General features: G+C 45.8%; 1 long non-coding RNA gene across 2 annotated transcripts; it reads right to left on the reverse strand.

Moving 5' to 3' along the window:
* Positions 1–3351: 3351 nt before the first annotated feature.
* On the reverse strand, positions 3352–12844 carry LOC120838948. 2 transcript variants are annotated; one of them, XR_005798125.2, is made up of 4 exons: positions 12697–12844; positions 9350–9535; positions 7696–7901; positions 3352–4246 (listed from the first exon to the last, which is right to left on the reverse strand). It is a non-coding gene; the product is annotated as an uncharacterized LOC120838948 (long non-coding RNA). The 2 variants fall into 2 exon arrangements; XR_005715205.3 differs by lacking the exon at positions 12697–12844 and having other exon boundaries at positions 9350–9658.
* Positions 12845–14473: the final 1629 nt, after the last annotated feature.

A 14473-nucleotide genomic window follows, 5' to 3' on the forward strand; every position in this document is an offset into this window, starting at 1 on the left:
CCGATCAACAGCTGGTGGACCAACTTTTTCTCCACAGTGCGCCTACCGCAACTGAGATCGACATGTTCTACCGTTGGTGACTGCATAGAAAGGGGTGTGCAGTCACCACCGAAATGACACCTTTAAATGGCTTGATTGTGTCAAACCCTTTGGTAATGGAACTACGTATATTTTGTTTTAGTGAAGGGGAAAGAATGTATAACTACCAACTCACCAAAACGATACTACTGGTAAATCCCTTGATGATCGTACAAACTGTCAATTTTTGAACACGCAAATGTCACCCAGAACCGGTTTTTTTTCTTTGACTTTCTGCTGATAGAGAACCAGAAGCTCGTTCGCGAGTGAAAACAGGCAGATCTGGAGTTCATACCAATAGATGGCCGCAGACTTCAAAGTACGGAAACTCCCACAAGTACATCACATCATGCCGATGAGAACGGTCGTCTCTTCGCATCACCGGCCCCAGCCTGCCCCAATACAGCGCTGAACGAATCTCGCATTGTAGTCGTTACGGTTTGTCGTCGCCAAAATATTCCTAAAAAGCGCGATCACCAGAAAAGTTACGGTTATGGAACGATACAGTTTTTAGAAGGCAAGATTCTACTCGCGAGACAAGGAAAATTCACTAAAGGCTGTCTCAAAATTTAGAAAACGAAAAAAATTGAATTTTTGCTATTTTATTATTTAAAACCGCCGCAATCTCATGCAACCGGCGGAGGTGTCGACAATCAGCTGATCGCCGAGATCATGTACTGCCACTATTCAACGCGCTGATCGGATTGAAGGATATGCGTTGCAAGCAGAAATAAACAAAGTGGTAAATAACAATACGTTACAGTTATGCGAAAATCAGAAAGTACATACGAATAAGCTCGTTGACAGAATCAATAGAGTTGGTCGTGGACAGAATAACCAACGCGAAGACAGACGTGAGCCCCACAGCTCCGTACGTATCTCGGTTAGGGCTAACACGCACTGAAAGTGGGGAGCCAACTTGAAAACAGGGGTCGATAAACACTTCACGCGACGATATTTTACATCCTCGTCACAATCGAAGGTCATTCTGTCGAAACTCTCACGCTGTTGTAGCCTAAAACACTTTGTACAACCAATTTCGTCCACCGCGTCGACCACGACAAACCAGCCGCCATGTTTTAAATCCAGGATTAAGAAACAACCAAAAACTAAGCGCCCAATGTTGAGCGCTTAAGTTAAGCGTAGTTTAGTGCTAGGTTTAGCGATAAGCGAGTTTGGTGCAACCGAACGAAACCAAAACTTAGCTTAAGTTCCCGGCTAAGCTCCGCTTTGCGCTAAGCGGCGTTGGTGCAACCGGCCCTAGGTCTTGCAAACGCTGCTTGGTGCTCTCGAAAATTCAATTAAAAAGAAATCTTTCGCTGTATACCTGGGTGACTAGGTCAATAAACGTTTTCTGAAACAACCTCGCAGGCATTCCGGTTTAGTTGCTCTAGTAAAACAATATTTCTTTGGTTTAGAAACCTCACCTGAAGTAAAAAAGTAATGGATTACTAGTAATTTATTACTCAAAAAAGTGTTTGAATTACAGAATCGTTACAGCTCAAGAAATGTAATGGAGGCGTTACAAAATGTCTACAATATGTAATTCACTACAACTAACTTGTAACGCGTTGTGAACAAGTCTGCCCGCCATCCGCACTGCGCGATCTACGAAAGGGCCCTAATAGAGCCTTCTCGTAGATTTTAAACTGGGAAATGGGGCCCTAGCGAACGCGTGCTCAATCTGCACTCAATGTTATGGCACGAGCTCCGATTGGTTCCCGCTAGCATCGCATAGCTTTTATGAATGGCCTAAAGATTCTTGGTGGTGATTCTGCTCGCTATTTCCAGCTGCGAAGTCTCTCGTGCTGCAAAATAATTGTAGGCGGAAACTGCGGTGCTCGACGACGAAACTGATCATTTCAAGTAGAATCGAAATATGTAAATTAGACATAACAAGTCAGCGTTTTCTCCCGGTTACAATGTTGAGCAATTGTATCTCCTGCTTACACTGAGTCAATTGAGCCTGAAGACCCATTCAGTTTATAAGTCTTTAGAGGCTTATTATTATTTTATATGCAATTATTGTGAAGACAGCGTGCATATACCTTCATGTGGTCTACGGTTCGTTGTCGTTTGAAAGGAGAGGACGGTCTAAAGTGTTTTGCCATTGGAACGTGAACGTGCAGACGGTGATACCCGTACGAAAATGTCAGATTCAGGCCGGAATGAAAAATGCCGGTTCCGCCTAGACCCAAAATTGGGGCACCAGCTTGTATCCAGCCTGGAACCGCGTAGTTCCAGTCCCATTTTTAAATCCAGGACCGTTGCACCGCCGGAATTCCCGCTGCGCTCACCACTGGACTCTGCAAAAGAATTTCGTGTTATGCCCTTAGCCGTTACAACCGAGAGATCGTCGTGATTTTAGACCCAGGCGGAGTGGGTCTGAAATCGCGACGATCTCTCGCTTGTAACGGCTAAGGGCATCGCACGGAAGGCTTCTGTAGAGTCCAGTGGTGAGCGCAGCGGTAATTATGGCGGCGCACACGGTCGTCCAGGCGTCGTCGCGTCGTCATTAAACAGTGCACGGAACACACACACACAGCACGCACAAGCACAGTATCCAGTGTTGAGTGCGTCGGAAAGTTCCGGCGGGCAAGCGGTATCCGACCCAAGTAGCACTAAACGTAGCCACAATGTTACTGGAATGTTGTCAGGCAACGTTGCCGAACGTTGCTAACGACCGCGGATTCTACCGTCCAGTAACGTTACACCACAATGTTACAGTAACGTAACTGCATACGTTACCTGGACATTACCCAAATAATGTTACTGGAACGTTGTTAGATAACGTTGCCAAACGTTGCTAATGGCCACCAGTTCTACCTCCCAGTAACGTCGCATCAAAATGTTGCAGTAACGTAGCTCTCTATGTTACCTGGACGTTAGATCAGTGATGTTCAGCTAACGTCAGCTAACGTTGCCAATTGTTGTTAATGGCCACGAATTCTACCATCCAGTAATGTTACACCAAAATGTTGCTCTGACATTACGGCTTACTTAAAAGTGAAGGAATAAAAACGCGAAGAACATGCACAAACGAGCACTTTTTCATTTCGCAACAACGTTTATTTTTTCAGGAGCAAAGAGTCGCACACAGGTCGAGATCAACTAGATACCGAAGGCGGGAGTGAAGAGGGGGATAGGGAGATAAGGGCCAGAACTGGAAAAATCTGGGAACCTTGACTGAAACACATGGAGTGTCACTGACTCAACCCTTATCTTCCTGAAGTTCCCTCGATCAAGCATTCCATTTGCAGTTAATCTTGACCTGTGTGCGAGTCTTTGCTTCCAAAAAACAAGCGTCACAACTAAATGAAAGAGCGGTCATCTGTGTTTGTCCTCAGTGCTTTTATTCTGTCAACTTTCAGTAAACATTTTAACAAAATGCTGGCACTGGCCAGATATTACTGCATGTGTTACTTGGACATTATTGAACAATGTTACCCGAAAATTACTAACATTGACAAGCTTTGCCAAGAAACTGCATATATGGTTGTCATGAAGTCATTTTTTGAGCTGGTGCCTGATATGAGTAAATGGATGAGCATTACAGGCCATTAATGAATCAGCATTTTGAAGTCCTAGAAGCAAGACTCCGGAAGAAAACAAGAGGTTATTGGAATAAATTTATTTCAAAAACGAAACAAACGTTACAAGTACCAGTGTATGCTTCTGTTTCTTACAAGCTATTAGATCTACAAAATTGTAAAGAACACGCTAAATTACAAGGCTGATCTGCATGGAAATAAAAATGCAAAATATTAAAATTCCCAGCAACATAAAGCAAGCAGCAAGCAGCAGAAAAAAAAGCTTTTAAATGAGTTAGGTAACATGAATTTTTTTTTTCAATTCCATGCATTTAAGACGGTTAACCAATTCCATGCTTCCAACAGGGATCAAAGTAACCAACTACAGACATTTAAAACTATAACAGAAAAATCAAGGCACAAACATGCTGAAAAACAGTGCAAAATGCACGGATAAGAGAACACACAGGACAAGGTGCTGTGTGTTCTTTTCTCTTTGTCTGGTTTTTGCACCGTTTTTCAACATCAATTCTTACCAACTAGCCCAGCCCAACTGTCCATTCTTGTAATCAGAAACATGCTTGCCTTCTCCCCTTGTGGCAGCCCCTCAGTCACTCCTGGGAAGAGGCACGCTGCTCCTGCAAAAAAATAAAACAAAAAAGTTGGTTGCGTTCAGATAATGGGTGCCTATTTCAGTGCAGAGAGTGTCATCAAGATAAAAAAAAATGCCTACCTCTGTCCTAACACAGTTTCGCCTCAGTTTCTTTGCATGCACAAGCCATTCTTTTCATCCAGTTTAGACCTTTTCCGCAAAGTGTGACCTACCCACAAGGAGTGATGCGCCTGCTCAAGCATGTTTTGATGGCTGAGCACTGGCAACACGTTTGGCCAACAACCTGATATGGCAGTCCCACAGAAAACCATGCCATGTGTCTGATTCTCACTCTCCTTCTAGGCCTCTTTCAACTTCTTTACACTGAAGCATAAAAAGGTACCTGCTAGCAAAACAAACTCTCTAGCTAGCTGAAGCCTAATGTGGACCTAATGAAAACATGCTAGAAAGATTTTTAGGCAGTAATTGGGGCCCTGTCCAGCACTCATTTCTTTATAATCACAACAAACTAGTGTAGCAACTGGTCCACAGGGCACCTTTACACAGCCTTCTCAGGGTGTTCATATGACTATGACTGGAATGGCACCATGAGAGCCAGAAACATGGCACTTGCAGCTGATCAGCAGTCTTATCAACTAGTCATATCAATTCTCCCGAAAACGATTCCCTCCGTCCTCATTAACAACGTGGGGCAATGGGGTACAGGCAGGGTATTGAACCTAACCCGAACCGTGAACCGAAAAAAAACGTTATTTTTGCAAGAACCGGAGTTGACCCGGAACGAAATAATTTTTCTCGCTCCGGAGCGGAACCGATATTTTTCCATGCGGTTTTCGGTTCATACGCAAAGTCAGATTGCGTGAAAAGTGCGTGGCGAAAAACACAGTAACCTTAAAAGTAAACCAAAGAATGAAAGACAAAAAAAATATTTTTGCGCAAACCGGAGTTGAGCTGAACCGAAATAATTCTTTTTTCGTTCCTGGGCAAAACTGATCAATTATTTTTGTGGTGCTCCGTTTATGTGGAAAGTCAAAAAGCGAAAAGCTCTGTAACGTTCCATTATCAGGTTGTCAGATAACGGTCGTGTTCATAATTTATAGTTTGTTTCGAGAACTCAAACGAAATTAGCAGAGTAACTATAAATTCTCCGGGATTTCTGGTCTTATGTATTTCTTTAACAAAAGTTCACATTCGTCCCAACCTTTTCTTGGTGACCGGAAATGCCTCCTCAAAGAAAATTTAACACTAGAACATACACAATTCGTACATTAGCAAAAGTGACCATAATGAGCCTGTTTGGTGGCAAAACGGTAAGTTGGGCTAGGTGGTTTTTCATCACGGACTGAACGAAAAAAAAAAGGACAAAGAGAGGTATAGACAACACCCCTAGTGTTGTCTATACCTCTCTCTGTCCTTGTGTTTTTTTGTTTTTTTTTTCGGGCTTAGTTTAACTTTTTTGCGTGTTTCTTGTCTCTAATTTTGTAGAATTGAGTTCAATTTACTTTAGACGCCTTGATTTCATTGTACAACTGATCGGATAAGAAAGTGATACAAAGGCCGATGGATATTTTAGAACCTGCACTAGTTGCCATACTGTGGCGCATCTAATCTGCTCTCCAATTAACTCAGCGGATTTAATAATCAGTCCGAAATTAAAGTCTAGCACCGGGAAGGGGAGAGGGGATTTAATCAACAGTTACAGTTACAGAAAACAGCAAAAAAGCTTTGATCTCTGGTAGCAGAAACAGCAAGGACCAAAACATTTTCTCCTCAGAAACACAAACATCAAGGCGCACAGCTCTTCTGAGCATTGCTAGACAAGGAGCCGCGGCTTTGAAGGGACGCTAACGTGTTACAGTTTTGGGAGGAAAGAAGGGGACGCCATCCAGAACTCTACCCATTGGCGCAAGAGCCCTGGGAGTGCCTGCGACCCAGGTCAGCGCGCAGCGAGCCTTTTCTGGACTGAAGTTCATTCTATCGTCTCAGAGGGGCCGTCTTTCCCCGGATATGCTTCTTCGGTCAGCTGCCTGACATTGAACAGCGCTTTTACCCACGTCCCGAGGTGCCCCAGCACTAGCTCGTTCGTTCCACACAGTAATGTGAGCCTTTGCTTTCTATTTGTAACACTTTTATACAATATGCATAGTTTATCTTTTGTTCGTCAACTGTTTTTGAAGCATATGAGTACGAACAGGTTCGAACCGGCTTGAACCTTTATTTTTTCACTCCGGAGTTGAACCGGAACTGAACCGTTCTCCCTGAACCGGAACGAAAAGCGGAACGAAAAACATTTCGGTTCGACAAACTGGGTACAGGACATTTCATCGAACGCCGTTTCATTAAATCACTTGACGCCGTTTCATTGAATTTCCCTTTACTAAATTTTAGAGTAATACAATTCTTTTTGCATAATTTACTATCGCTTTTGAAATAGCTTTGATGCCGCTCTAAATTCACCAGAAATATAATTACTACCCGGTAAATTTTTTGTCTACCTAAACGTTGGCTACCGAATCATAGAAGGTTGCTATCATATTGAAACTTGAGTGGATACGAGACTTAGTCTTTTCCGGCGAGGTAGGCGGCTGTTCTCGGCCACTCACATTTTCCCACTTCAGCCCTCTATTCATGCGTGAAAGGCACTTTCTTAAGAGGGAAACAGCTATTTTCCGCAGCGCCTTTTTTATTTTGTATTTGTCGATTTAACTTTGTTTTCATTTTATCCTAGGAGAATAGCTTTTTTTTAAGAACATATATGTTCTTAAAAAAAGACGTCTCTGCCCTTTTCGGCAATTTTGTGTAACCGACAGAACCGTGGACCCAACAAATCTTCGACATGCAGTATATAAACTGTATGTCGAATATCCGGCAGGTCCACGGTTCTGTCGGTTATAATAAATTAACAAAGAGGGGAGACACGTCTTTTCTTTTCCCCGTATCATGGGCCACGGAGACAGATTACTGCTTCAAGGACGGGTATAACCGTCCTTATGCGAGAATGCATACCACAACTAGCAGCTTTGTAAATTAAAAATGACTAGATAAAAAAATGGAAGCCGTTTACAACTCCCTGTAACGACAAATTAGAGCGCAGCTCTAGAGGAGGAGGAGGAAAGGGTGTACCCCTCCCCCCTCCCTCCGAGCGGCGTCGCCGTCGGCGTAACTGTGAGGTCACGTGACCCTCCTGAAGGGGGGTAATGTGACCTCGGGAGGTCACGTGACCCAGCGGGGACGTTTCGGCACGGTGCCGGAACGTCGCCGCGGTTACGGCGACGGCGACACCGCTCAAGCCAAAAACGGGCGCCTAAGAGCTGCGCTGTAAAAGAAACACCAAAACAGCAGGTGCTCAATAAACAATATGGATACCATTCACTATCACAATTGCGGCTAACCAAGCTGAGGCTAATCACATAAAATAAAAAATCTAAAAGCTATAAAGCGTTAAGAAATTGTAGCAACAAAAAGCAAACATACACGTGTGCGTTTTTGCTTGGGCACTGGTGCACGTTCTGGAAGTTGAGGGGCTGGCTGAGTGCTAGGTCGTTCCTGCAGAAGAGGCAAGCTTGACCGAAAAGGAGCAGTCTCTTCCTTTTTCTTTTCTCCCGCTCTTCATTATTCGTTGATAGGTCGGACGTCGCTTCCGGATTTTTTTTCTTTGAACTTTGCATCTTCATATGTCACTGAAACAAGAAAGCCGAGCACACCAGTCAAATGTTTAACCACCACAAGCTCGTTTGCGCCCTAACCTTTTGTTCATTAAATCAAATATGCTCGCATTATGCTTAGACAGTTTTTAGGTTAAAGCCTGCCAACTTTTTCGGGCTCATGTATATAATCTGTCAGGATCGGGCCAAGCTCAGGCTTATATTAAAGGGCAACTCCGCTTCTTTTCCAGTAGTGCAAAGCTATACAGTTATCTTTGTTATCATCTACAAAACCCCCATAGCAAATATTACGACGGAATTCCGCCTAGAAGTTCATTAAAATCGCTGTCAAAGTTTGACAAGCACGAATCCGCTGGTTTTGGATGAGACGTGCGGGCCAGACAACACTGCCCGGCTGCATTTCCGCTTCCTCCAAATTCCTTCTCCCGGCACGTCCGCGACGTCATCAAACATGTACAGCTTCTTTTTTTTTTTTTTTTTTTTTTTCAATTTTGTTTTCTTTCCCGGGGAGAGCACGGGTGGCGCCAGCGCCGTGAAAGACGTGAGTGACGCGCTCGGCCGGCCCGGCGCTCGACTATTGATACTACTGATAAGCCGATCGCCTCGTTGAGCGCGGCTTGTGTTACATCGCATACGTTTGAACACCAAGTAAGAGGGGGAGAGGGAAGCTGCTTTTGTAAGAATTTTGAGTGACAGGTTAATCTTCTATAATCTTCTGGGAGGAGAATAGCGACGCCTGTGCTAATCCAGGAGGCACAAAGGAGGGTCCTGATAAGGGGGGAGCTCCTTCTTCCCTTGTATATCACGTGGGTGTACATGCTTAGTGATGCCGAATATACAATGTTGTCCGGCTTTGCCACCGTTTCGGTTTCGGTTTGTGATCATGGCTAGAGTAAAATTACACGAAAAATATTTTATTTTTCGCGAAACAAAGGATCGGGGATTGTTTTTGAGTGCTTCAAAAAGCAAAATCGGCCACTATCTCAAAATTTTTGAAATTAAGCGGAGTTGCCCTTTAAACAAAACAAATATTTTGTCGGGCTTGGGCCGGGCTCAAGTTTCTGTCTAAAATTCTGCCGGGTCCGGGCCGGGCCCGAGCCGTGTCTCTTCAAGGCCAAGCCTGGCCGGGCCTGGAAATTAAATATTCTATCGGGCTCGGGCCGGGCCCGGGCCATGCCCCTACCGGGCCGGGTCGGGCCGGGCCTAGAAATTCTGGCTCGTGCAGTGCTCTAGCACACTCTACATTAGGTGAGCAGAGCCCGCGCCCTGCTCTAAGCAGAGCGCGGCTCTGCTTAGAGCCTATTTCTCTGCCCCAAGGTTCTCAACTCCTTGCTCAGGGCACTCAATGGCATTTGTGGCTCGTTTTCCTTGACTGGGCTCGCTTTTTGACAATATCCCTGATTTTTCCCGGTAATTAAAATATTCTTGACTATTCCCGGTTGCTAGACACCCGCTATACTTACAACATGATGCCATCACCTGACAGGAGAATGTGGCCCAGTCAGTAAAGGGCTCTTCACGCTCTCAATTGCCATCATCAACCGATTTGATCTGTAGGGTGGCCATGCCGTGCGGCCATTGGACGCCCAACAGGTAGGAACAACTGCAACATCATTTTCCGCCAAAAAATGGACCACAGAGTACATTTCCTGAAATCAACAAATAAAGCAACAAATAAATGGACAACAGAGTACATTTCCTGAAATCAACAAATCAAGCCTGTATTACCTCAAAGGCCACTCATAAGCCACGAAAAATACAGTTTTCGAATTAAGCACAACCGATGTGCAACGGTTGCAAACATTGATCCCACTTGCAAGTGAAGTAGAAGAAAAACTGCATAGCCCTGGTTATATTGCAAGCAGACGCACTTCCACCTGATGTCCTGCACACTCCACACTGAATACTACTTGGAGAGCCCTGTAGCTCTAAAAATTCCTAGCTCTGATGATGGCAACTTTGAAGTATAAAGGTTGCTGAGATTCCGGAAAAACTGTCCGCAGATGCTACGGTTCCCATCCGACTCAATGAAGGATGGATGGATGGATGTTAATGGCTATTCCCTTTGTAACGGGCGGAAGCTTGCGCCACCTAGCCTAAGTCTAAAAAGACAAAAACGTGATTCCTCCCGCCCTTTTAAGACCAATTTTTCTCCCCCTAACTATCACCAGGCAGTGTGGGATATCACCAGGATGACCTTCGGGGGATCGGGCAAAAAAACTAAAAAACATCACCCCCCTGCCTCTTCCCCCCGGCGAGGGAGTCGCCAATTTTTCTCTGGTCAAACCTTTTCGGCGTTACCCCAGCACCGGACCCACTGGGAGACAGGGTTGAGACTTTGGACCGAAACCACGCGGGAGGGAGTCCCAATTTTCCTCTGTCCCGCCTGTTCCCAGCTGTGCTAGTTAGTTGCCCATCATTTAATTTTCCCTAGATAATTTCCACCAATTTTCTAATTGTCTCTTTGTCGCTGTAATCTTTTTTTCTACCGTCCTTCCATCGTCGCCAGTGGACCCCAGGGTCCCGGCCAAATCCGTTACCCCTTCAGAGAGGGCAGGACGAAGCTCCGTGCACTTCAAAACCAAGTGATCCAGTGTCTCACTATCATTATGGCAGGCGGCACATAATGTGTCTGTCTCCTGAAATTTAGCCCTATACGTCCTCGTCCTCAAAACTTCCGTTCTTGCCTCGAACAGCAAAGCACTTCCCAGTGAATTGTCAAATAGCTTTTCCTTTCTTATCTCCTGCTTTCGTGACCTGTACACTGCTAAAGCTGATTTCTCCTGCATTCTCCCCTCCCACATTTTCCTCTCCGCCTCTTTCACCTTCTTTTTCACTGACGTAGTCTGTTCAGCCCCATCACCAGTGTGTAGATATTTATATGTAAGCTTTCGGGTTCGGTTCGTCCATTTTCTGTTTAAACTTTTCATGTATAAATACTTGAATACCTTACGTGCCCACCGCATATCCTCCATTTCAGTCAACCTTTGTTCAAATTTCAACTTACTAATTGCCTCCCTGCTCTCAAAAGACAACCATCTCATGTCCCCCTATACTCCCTCATTTGGTGTTTTTCCATGTGCTCCCAGCGCCAATCTGCCTACGCTTCTTTGTCGAATTTCTAGCCCTGATTGAACCTCAGATTTCATGCACAGCACTGCATTGCCAAAAGACAGTCCTGGCACCATCACTCCCTTCCATATACCTCTGACCACTTCATATCTGTTATAGTTCCATAGTGCCTTGAGCTTCATAATAGATGAATTTCTTTTCCCTTTTCTAATTGTATTCTCCTCGTGTTCCTCTAGATATTTCCTTCCCTCATTGAGCCAGACCCCTAGATATTTGTACTTTTCTATGTGTTCTATCACTGTGTCCTGTATCTCCAGGGGTTCCCTCTTCTCATCGTTGAAAACTATTATACCCGACTTGTCCCTACTGAATTTTAGTCCTAAACTGTCCCCTTCCCTGCTGCAAATCCTAATCAGTTCCTGTATTGTCTCACGGCTTTCTGATACGAGTACAATGTCATCTGCATACATTAACCCTGGCAATAGTTGATTTACCTTATGTCCTTCCTCCATGTAATTCAGGTCAAAACCTAGGTTGCACTGTTCTAACCTTTTTTCCATCCCACTGAGGTATATCATAAAGAGCAGGGGAGACAATGGGCAACCCTGTCTAAGTCCTCTTTTTATTGCTGCTGGTTTTGTAGTTTCGGCTTCCCATTTCATAATCACCCTATTCTCCGTATAAACCCGTTCTAGGAACTTAACCGTGGTTCCCCCTAGGCCATACCCTTTTAGCAGTTCCCAAAGTATTTCCTGATTCTCATTGTCATATGCCCCTTTGATGTCCAAAAATGCTACCCATAATGGCCTTTAGCTTGTCATTGCTATCTCTATGAAGTTCCCAACGACAGCAATGTTGCCACCCTTCAGTTGAACACAGTTTTCGGACGGCTTCAGAGAAAAATGCGCTCCGTCTAAAACAAGCTCACTGCACTGGGTTCCCTTGAAGCTTGGCGGCTCAGGTCCGTCTCGGTGTTGCTTGAGGGTCCATATCACAAGAGAGAATGACATTTTGGCGAACGGCGTCATTTGAGCGAATGGTCGTTTTAGCGAATAACGGGGGCGCGCGTTAACCCATCCGTCGCGCTGCGCTTTACGCCGCTTCGCGGCGACAGTCTGCGGCAACTCATTACAAAAATATGAACTCGCTTGGCCCACCCGAAAACGCCGCTCCGCGGCGTCCGACTATTCGCTAAAGTGTCGTTCGATGAAACGTGGGCGTTCGCTAAAACGTCATTCGATCAAGTGAGTGCCTCCCGGCTAGGGTCGTCATAGCACAGCTGAGCTTTATGAAGTGTGCATAAAAGCGCTTTTCCAAATGGCTTCTAAGGAGCACTGGCCCGGGGGAACTGACAAGGGGATAAAGGAAAGGGGATTTTGAAGACGGGAGAGGTAACGCGGGGAATTCGCAGCGGGGATTTTGACACAGGTGTTTTGAGATTAGGTTATTTCGTGCACCACCCGTATCGCTCGTCTCAGATTCGCACTCGGAAGCTCGTTGGTACTCAAACTCTCCGCAAATCTTGCATGTGCTGCCACGGCCTGTTGTCCAGGTGGCAGAGGGAATGCTTCCTCAGTGTCCACCGACTCCTCACTGCTCGTATCCCAAATTTCAAGTTCCTTGCGAACACTTTCGGCTACCCTACGTCTTTTTTGGCGATCAGATAGCTCTGATAGCGAACGCTTCGCCCGCTCCATTGTTCAGCACAAGTAGCAACAAAAACAAAAATGAAACATACCTTTGTTTACGTTTCCTCCACGCCGAGAGAGCGGCAGAGCGGTCCGATGAAACAGAATCGGGCTTTGAGGGTCCGTTGACATGCGGTCACGTGGTCAACCTGGCCGACCTGGCTGGCTGGCGACCTGGCTTCGACCTTGCTTGGCTTGAGCTACTAGCACATCTTGGCTGCATCTTGGCGTCTTGGCTTATCAACAGTGTGAGTAAACGACTAAATATGAAGTGTCAAGTAGGTATTAACTCTGGAAATTTATCCGACAGTTCTAAATTAAGTTTTCTTTAAGAATTATAAAACATGAGATCGGTTGGAGAAATAGGAAATTAGTATAAGCCGTACAGCCATAACCGTAAAGCCGTACTTGTGCAATCATGGTGGACGGTGGTGATATGGTGATCTTGCAACGCCTTGGAGTGAATCAGTGGATGACCTCGACCGTAAGATCGGTAATGATAGTGAACTGTTAACGTCGAAACGGTAGTACCGTAGCTATGCGACTGTGCTGTGCCATTGTGATGTGTCCAGATAACAAATGTAGGCAAAGAGTGGTCCACGCAGAGCGAGCTTCGAAGCCTCAAACTCAAATATTGGAGCTTTATGTCCCGAGATGGTTTGGTTTTGTTCTGACCACTTGTGTCGACAGCTCTTTGGCGAGAAGTGAACGAGGACTAACTATGTGTGTGCGATTATACTCGTTTCATTTTAATTGCGAGCGAAGCAGAAACACACGAGTGACGCACAGTCGCCCGGGCGCTGGAAATATTGTTCAACAATAGTATGCGCTATCATCATCACTCACTCGTCCGCGCGCTTCACTTCTCTTCTTTTACGGTAGTGGCCGTGCATGGTCCTTTCGGCCATTCATTTTAAGTGGTCGGCGGAGTGCGTCCGTGTATCCGTGGCCCTTGATGCTGGATCTCCTTCCTACCTGCCCCCCCCCCCCCCCCTCTCTCCTCAATCACTGTTCTTTCACCTCACCCCATTCCCGTCCCATCTCTCCTATGTTGCCTTTCCTAACCTTTCCCTCCTCATTTCCTCGCATGATTTAATGCCAGCGGCCCCTTGCTCCCCCTCCCCTACCTCCATAGGATTTTATGTTCGTTGCCTTTAAGCTTTGATCTCGACTTCGGACCCTTGACTGCACCTCCTCGCCATCTCCCCTACTATCTCCTCGGTCTCCTCATTCCTCCCTCCCCTCTTCCTCTACTCTCCCGTCCACCTTCCCCTTCCCGCTACCCATCCACCTCACCTTTCCTCCCCTCTTCCCCCTTCTCTCACGTTTGAGTGATTTTGTGTTCATGGCCTTTGACCTTTTCTTTTTGGTGGCAGGTGCATATGGCTCTTCATTTTGAGTGGTCAGGGATGTGCGATCTTGACGTTCGTCCAACGGTGGCCGTGACGTAAAACATCACAGCAATACCTGTGATGTTTTACGTCTTACCTGGCCCCACCCCACTTCATCTCCTCATTCCCCTCCACTCCTTCTCCCCCATTGGTCTCATCTTTCCTCTGTGTGCTCTTCCTTCCCTCTTTCCTCTCCTCCGTCCGCTCTTGCTCCTCCCTGCCCCACTTCTCTTCATCTTTCTCTTCATGCTCCCTCAGCTTTTCATGCTTAGTCCCCTTTTCCTTCCGTCTCCTAACTTCCTTGCGTGAGCGTGTGTTTTCGGCCTTCGACCTTCATAACTGACCTCTTTCTTCCTGCCTCTATTCTCCTTCCCATCTCCTCGCTCACCTTCCCCTTCAACCGTCTCCCTTTTCCCCTCCTCCGTCTATGAGACAA

Source organism: Ixodes scapularis, unplaced genomic scaffold, assembly GCF_016920785.2.
Source record: "Ixodes scapularis isolate PalLabHiFi unplaced genomic scaffold, ASM1692078v2 PGA_scaffold6__148_contigs__length_123643588, whole genome shotgun sequence".
NCBI classification, from domain to species: Eukaryota; Metazoa; Arthropoda; class Arachnida; order Ixodida; family Ixodidae; genus Ixodes; species Ixodes scapularis.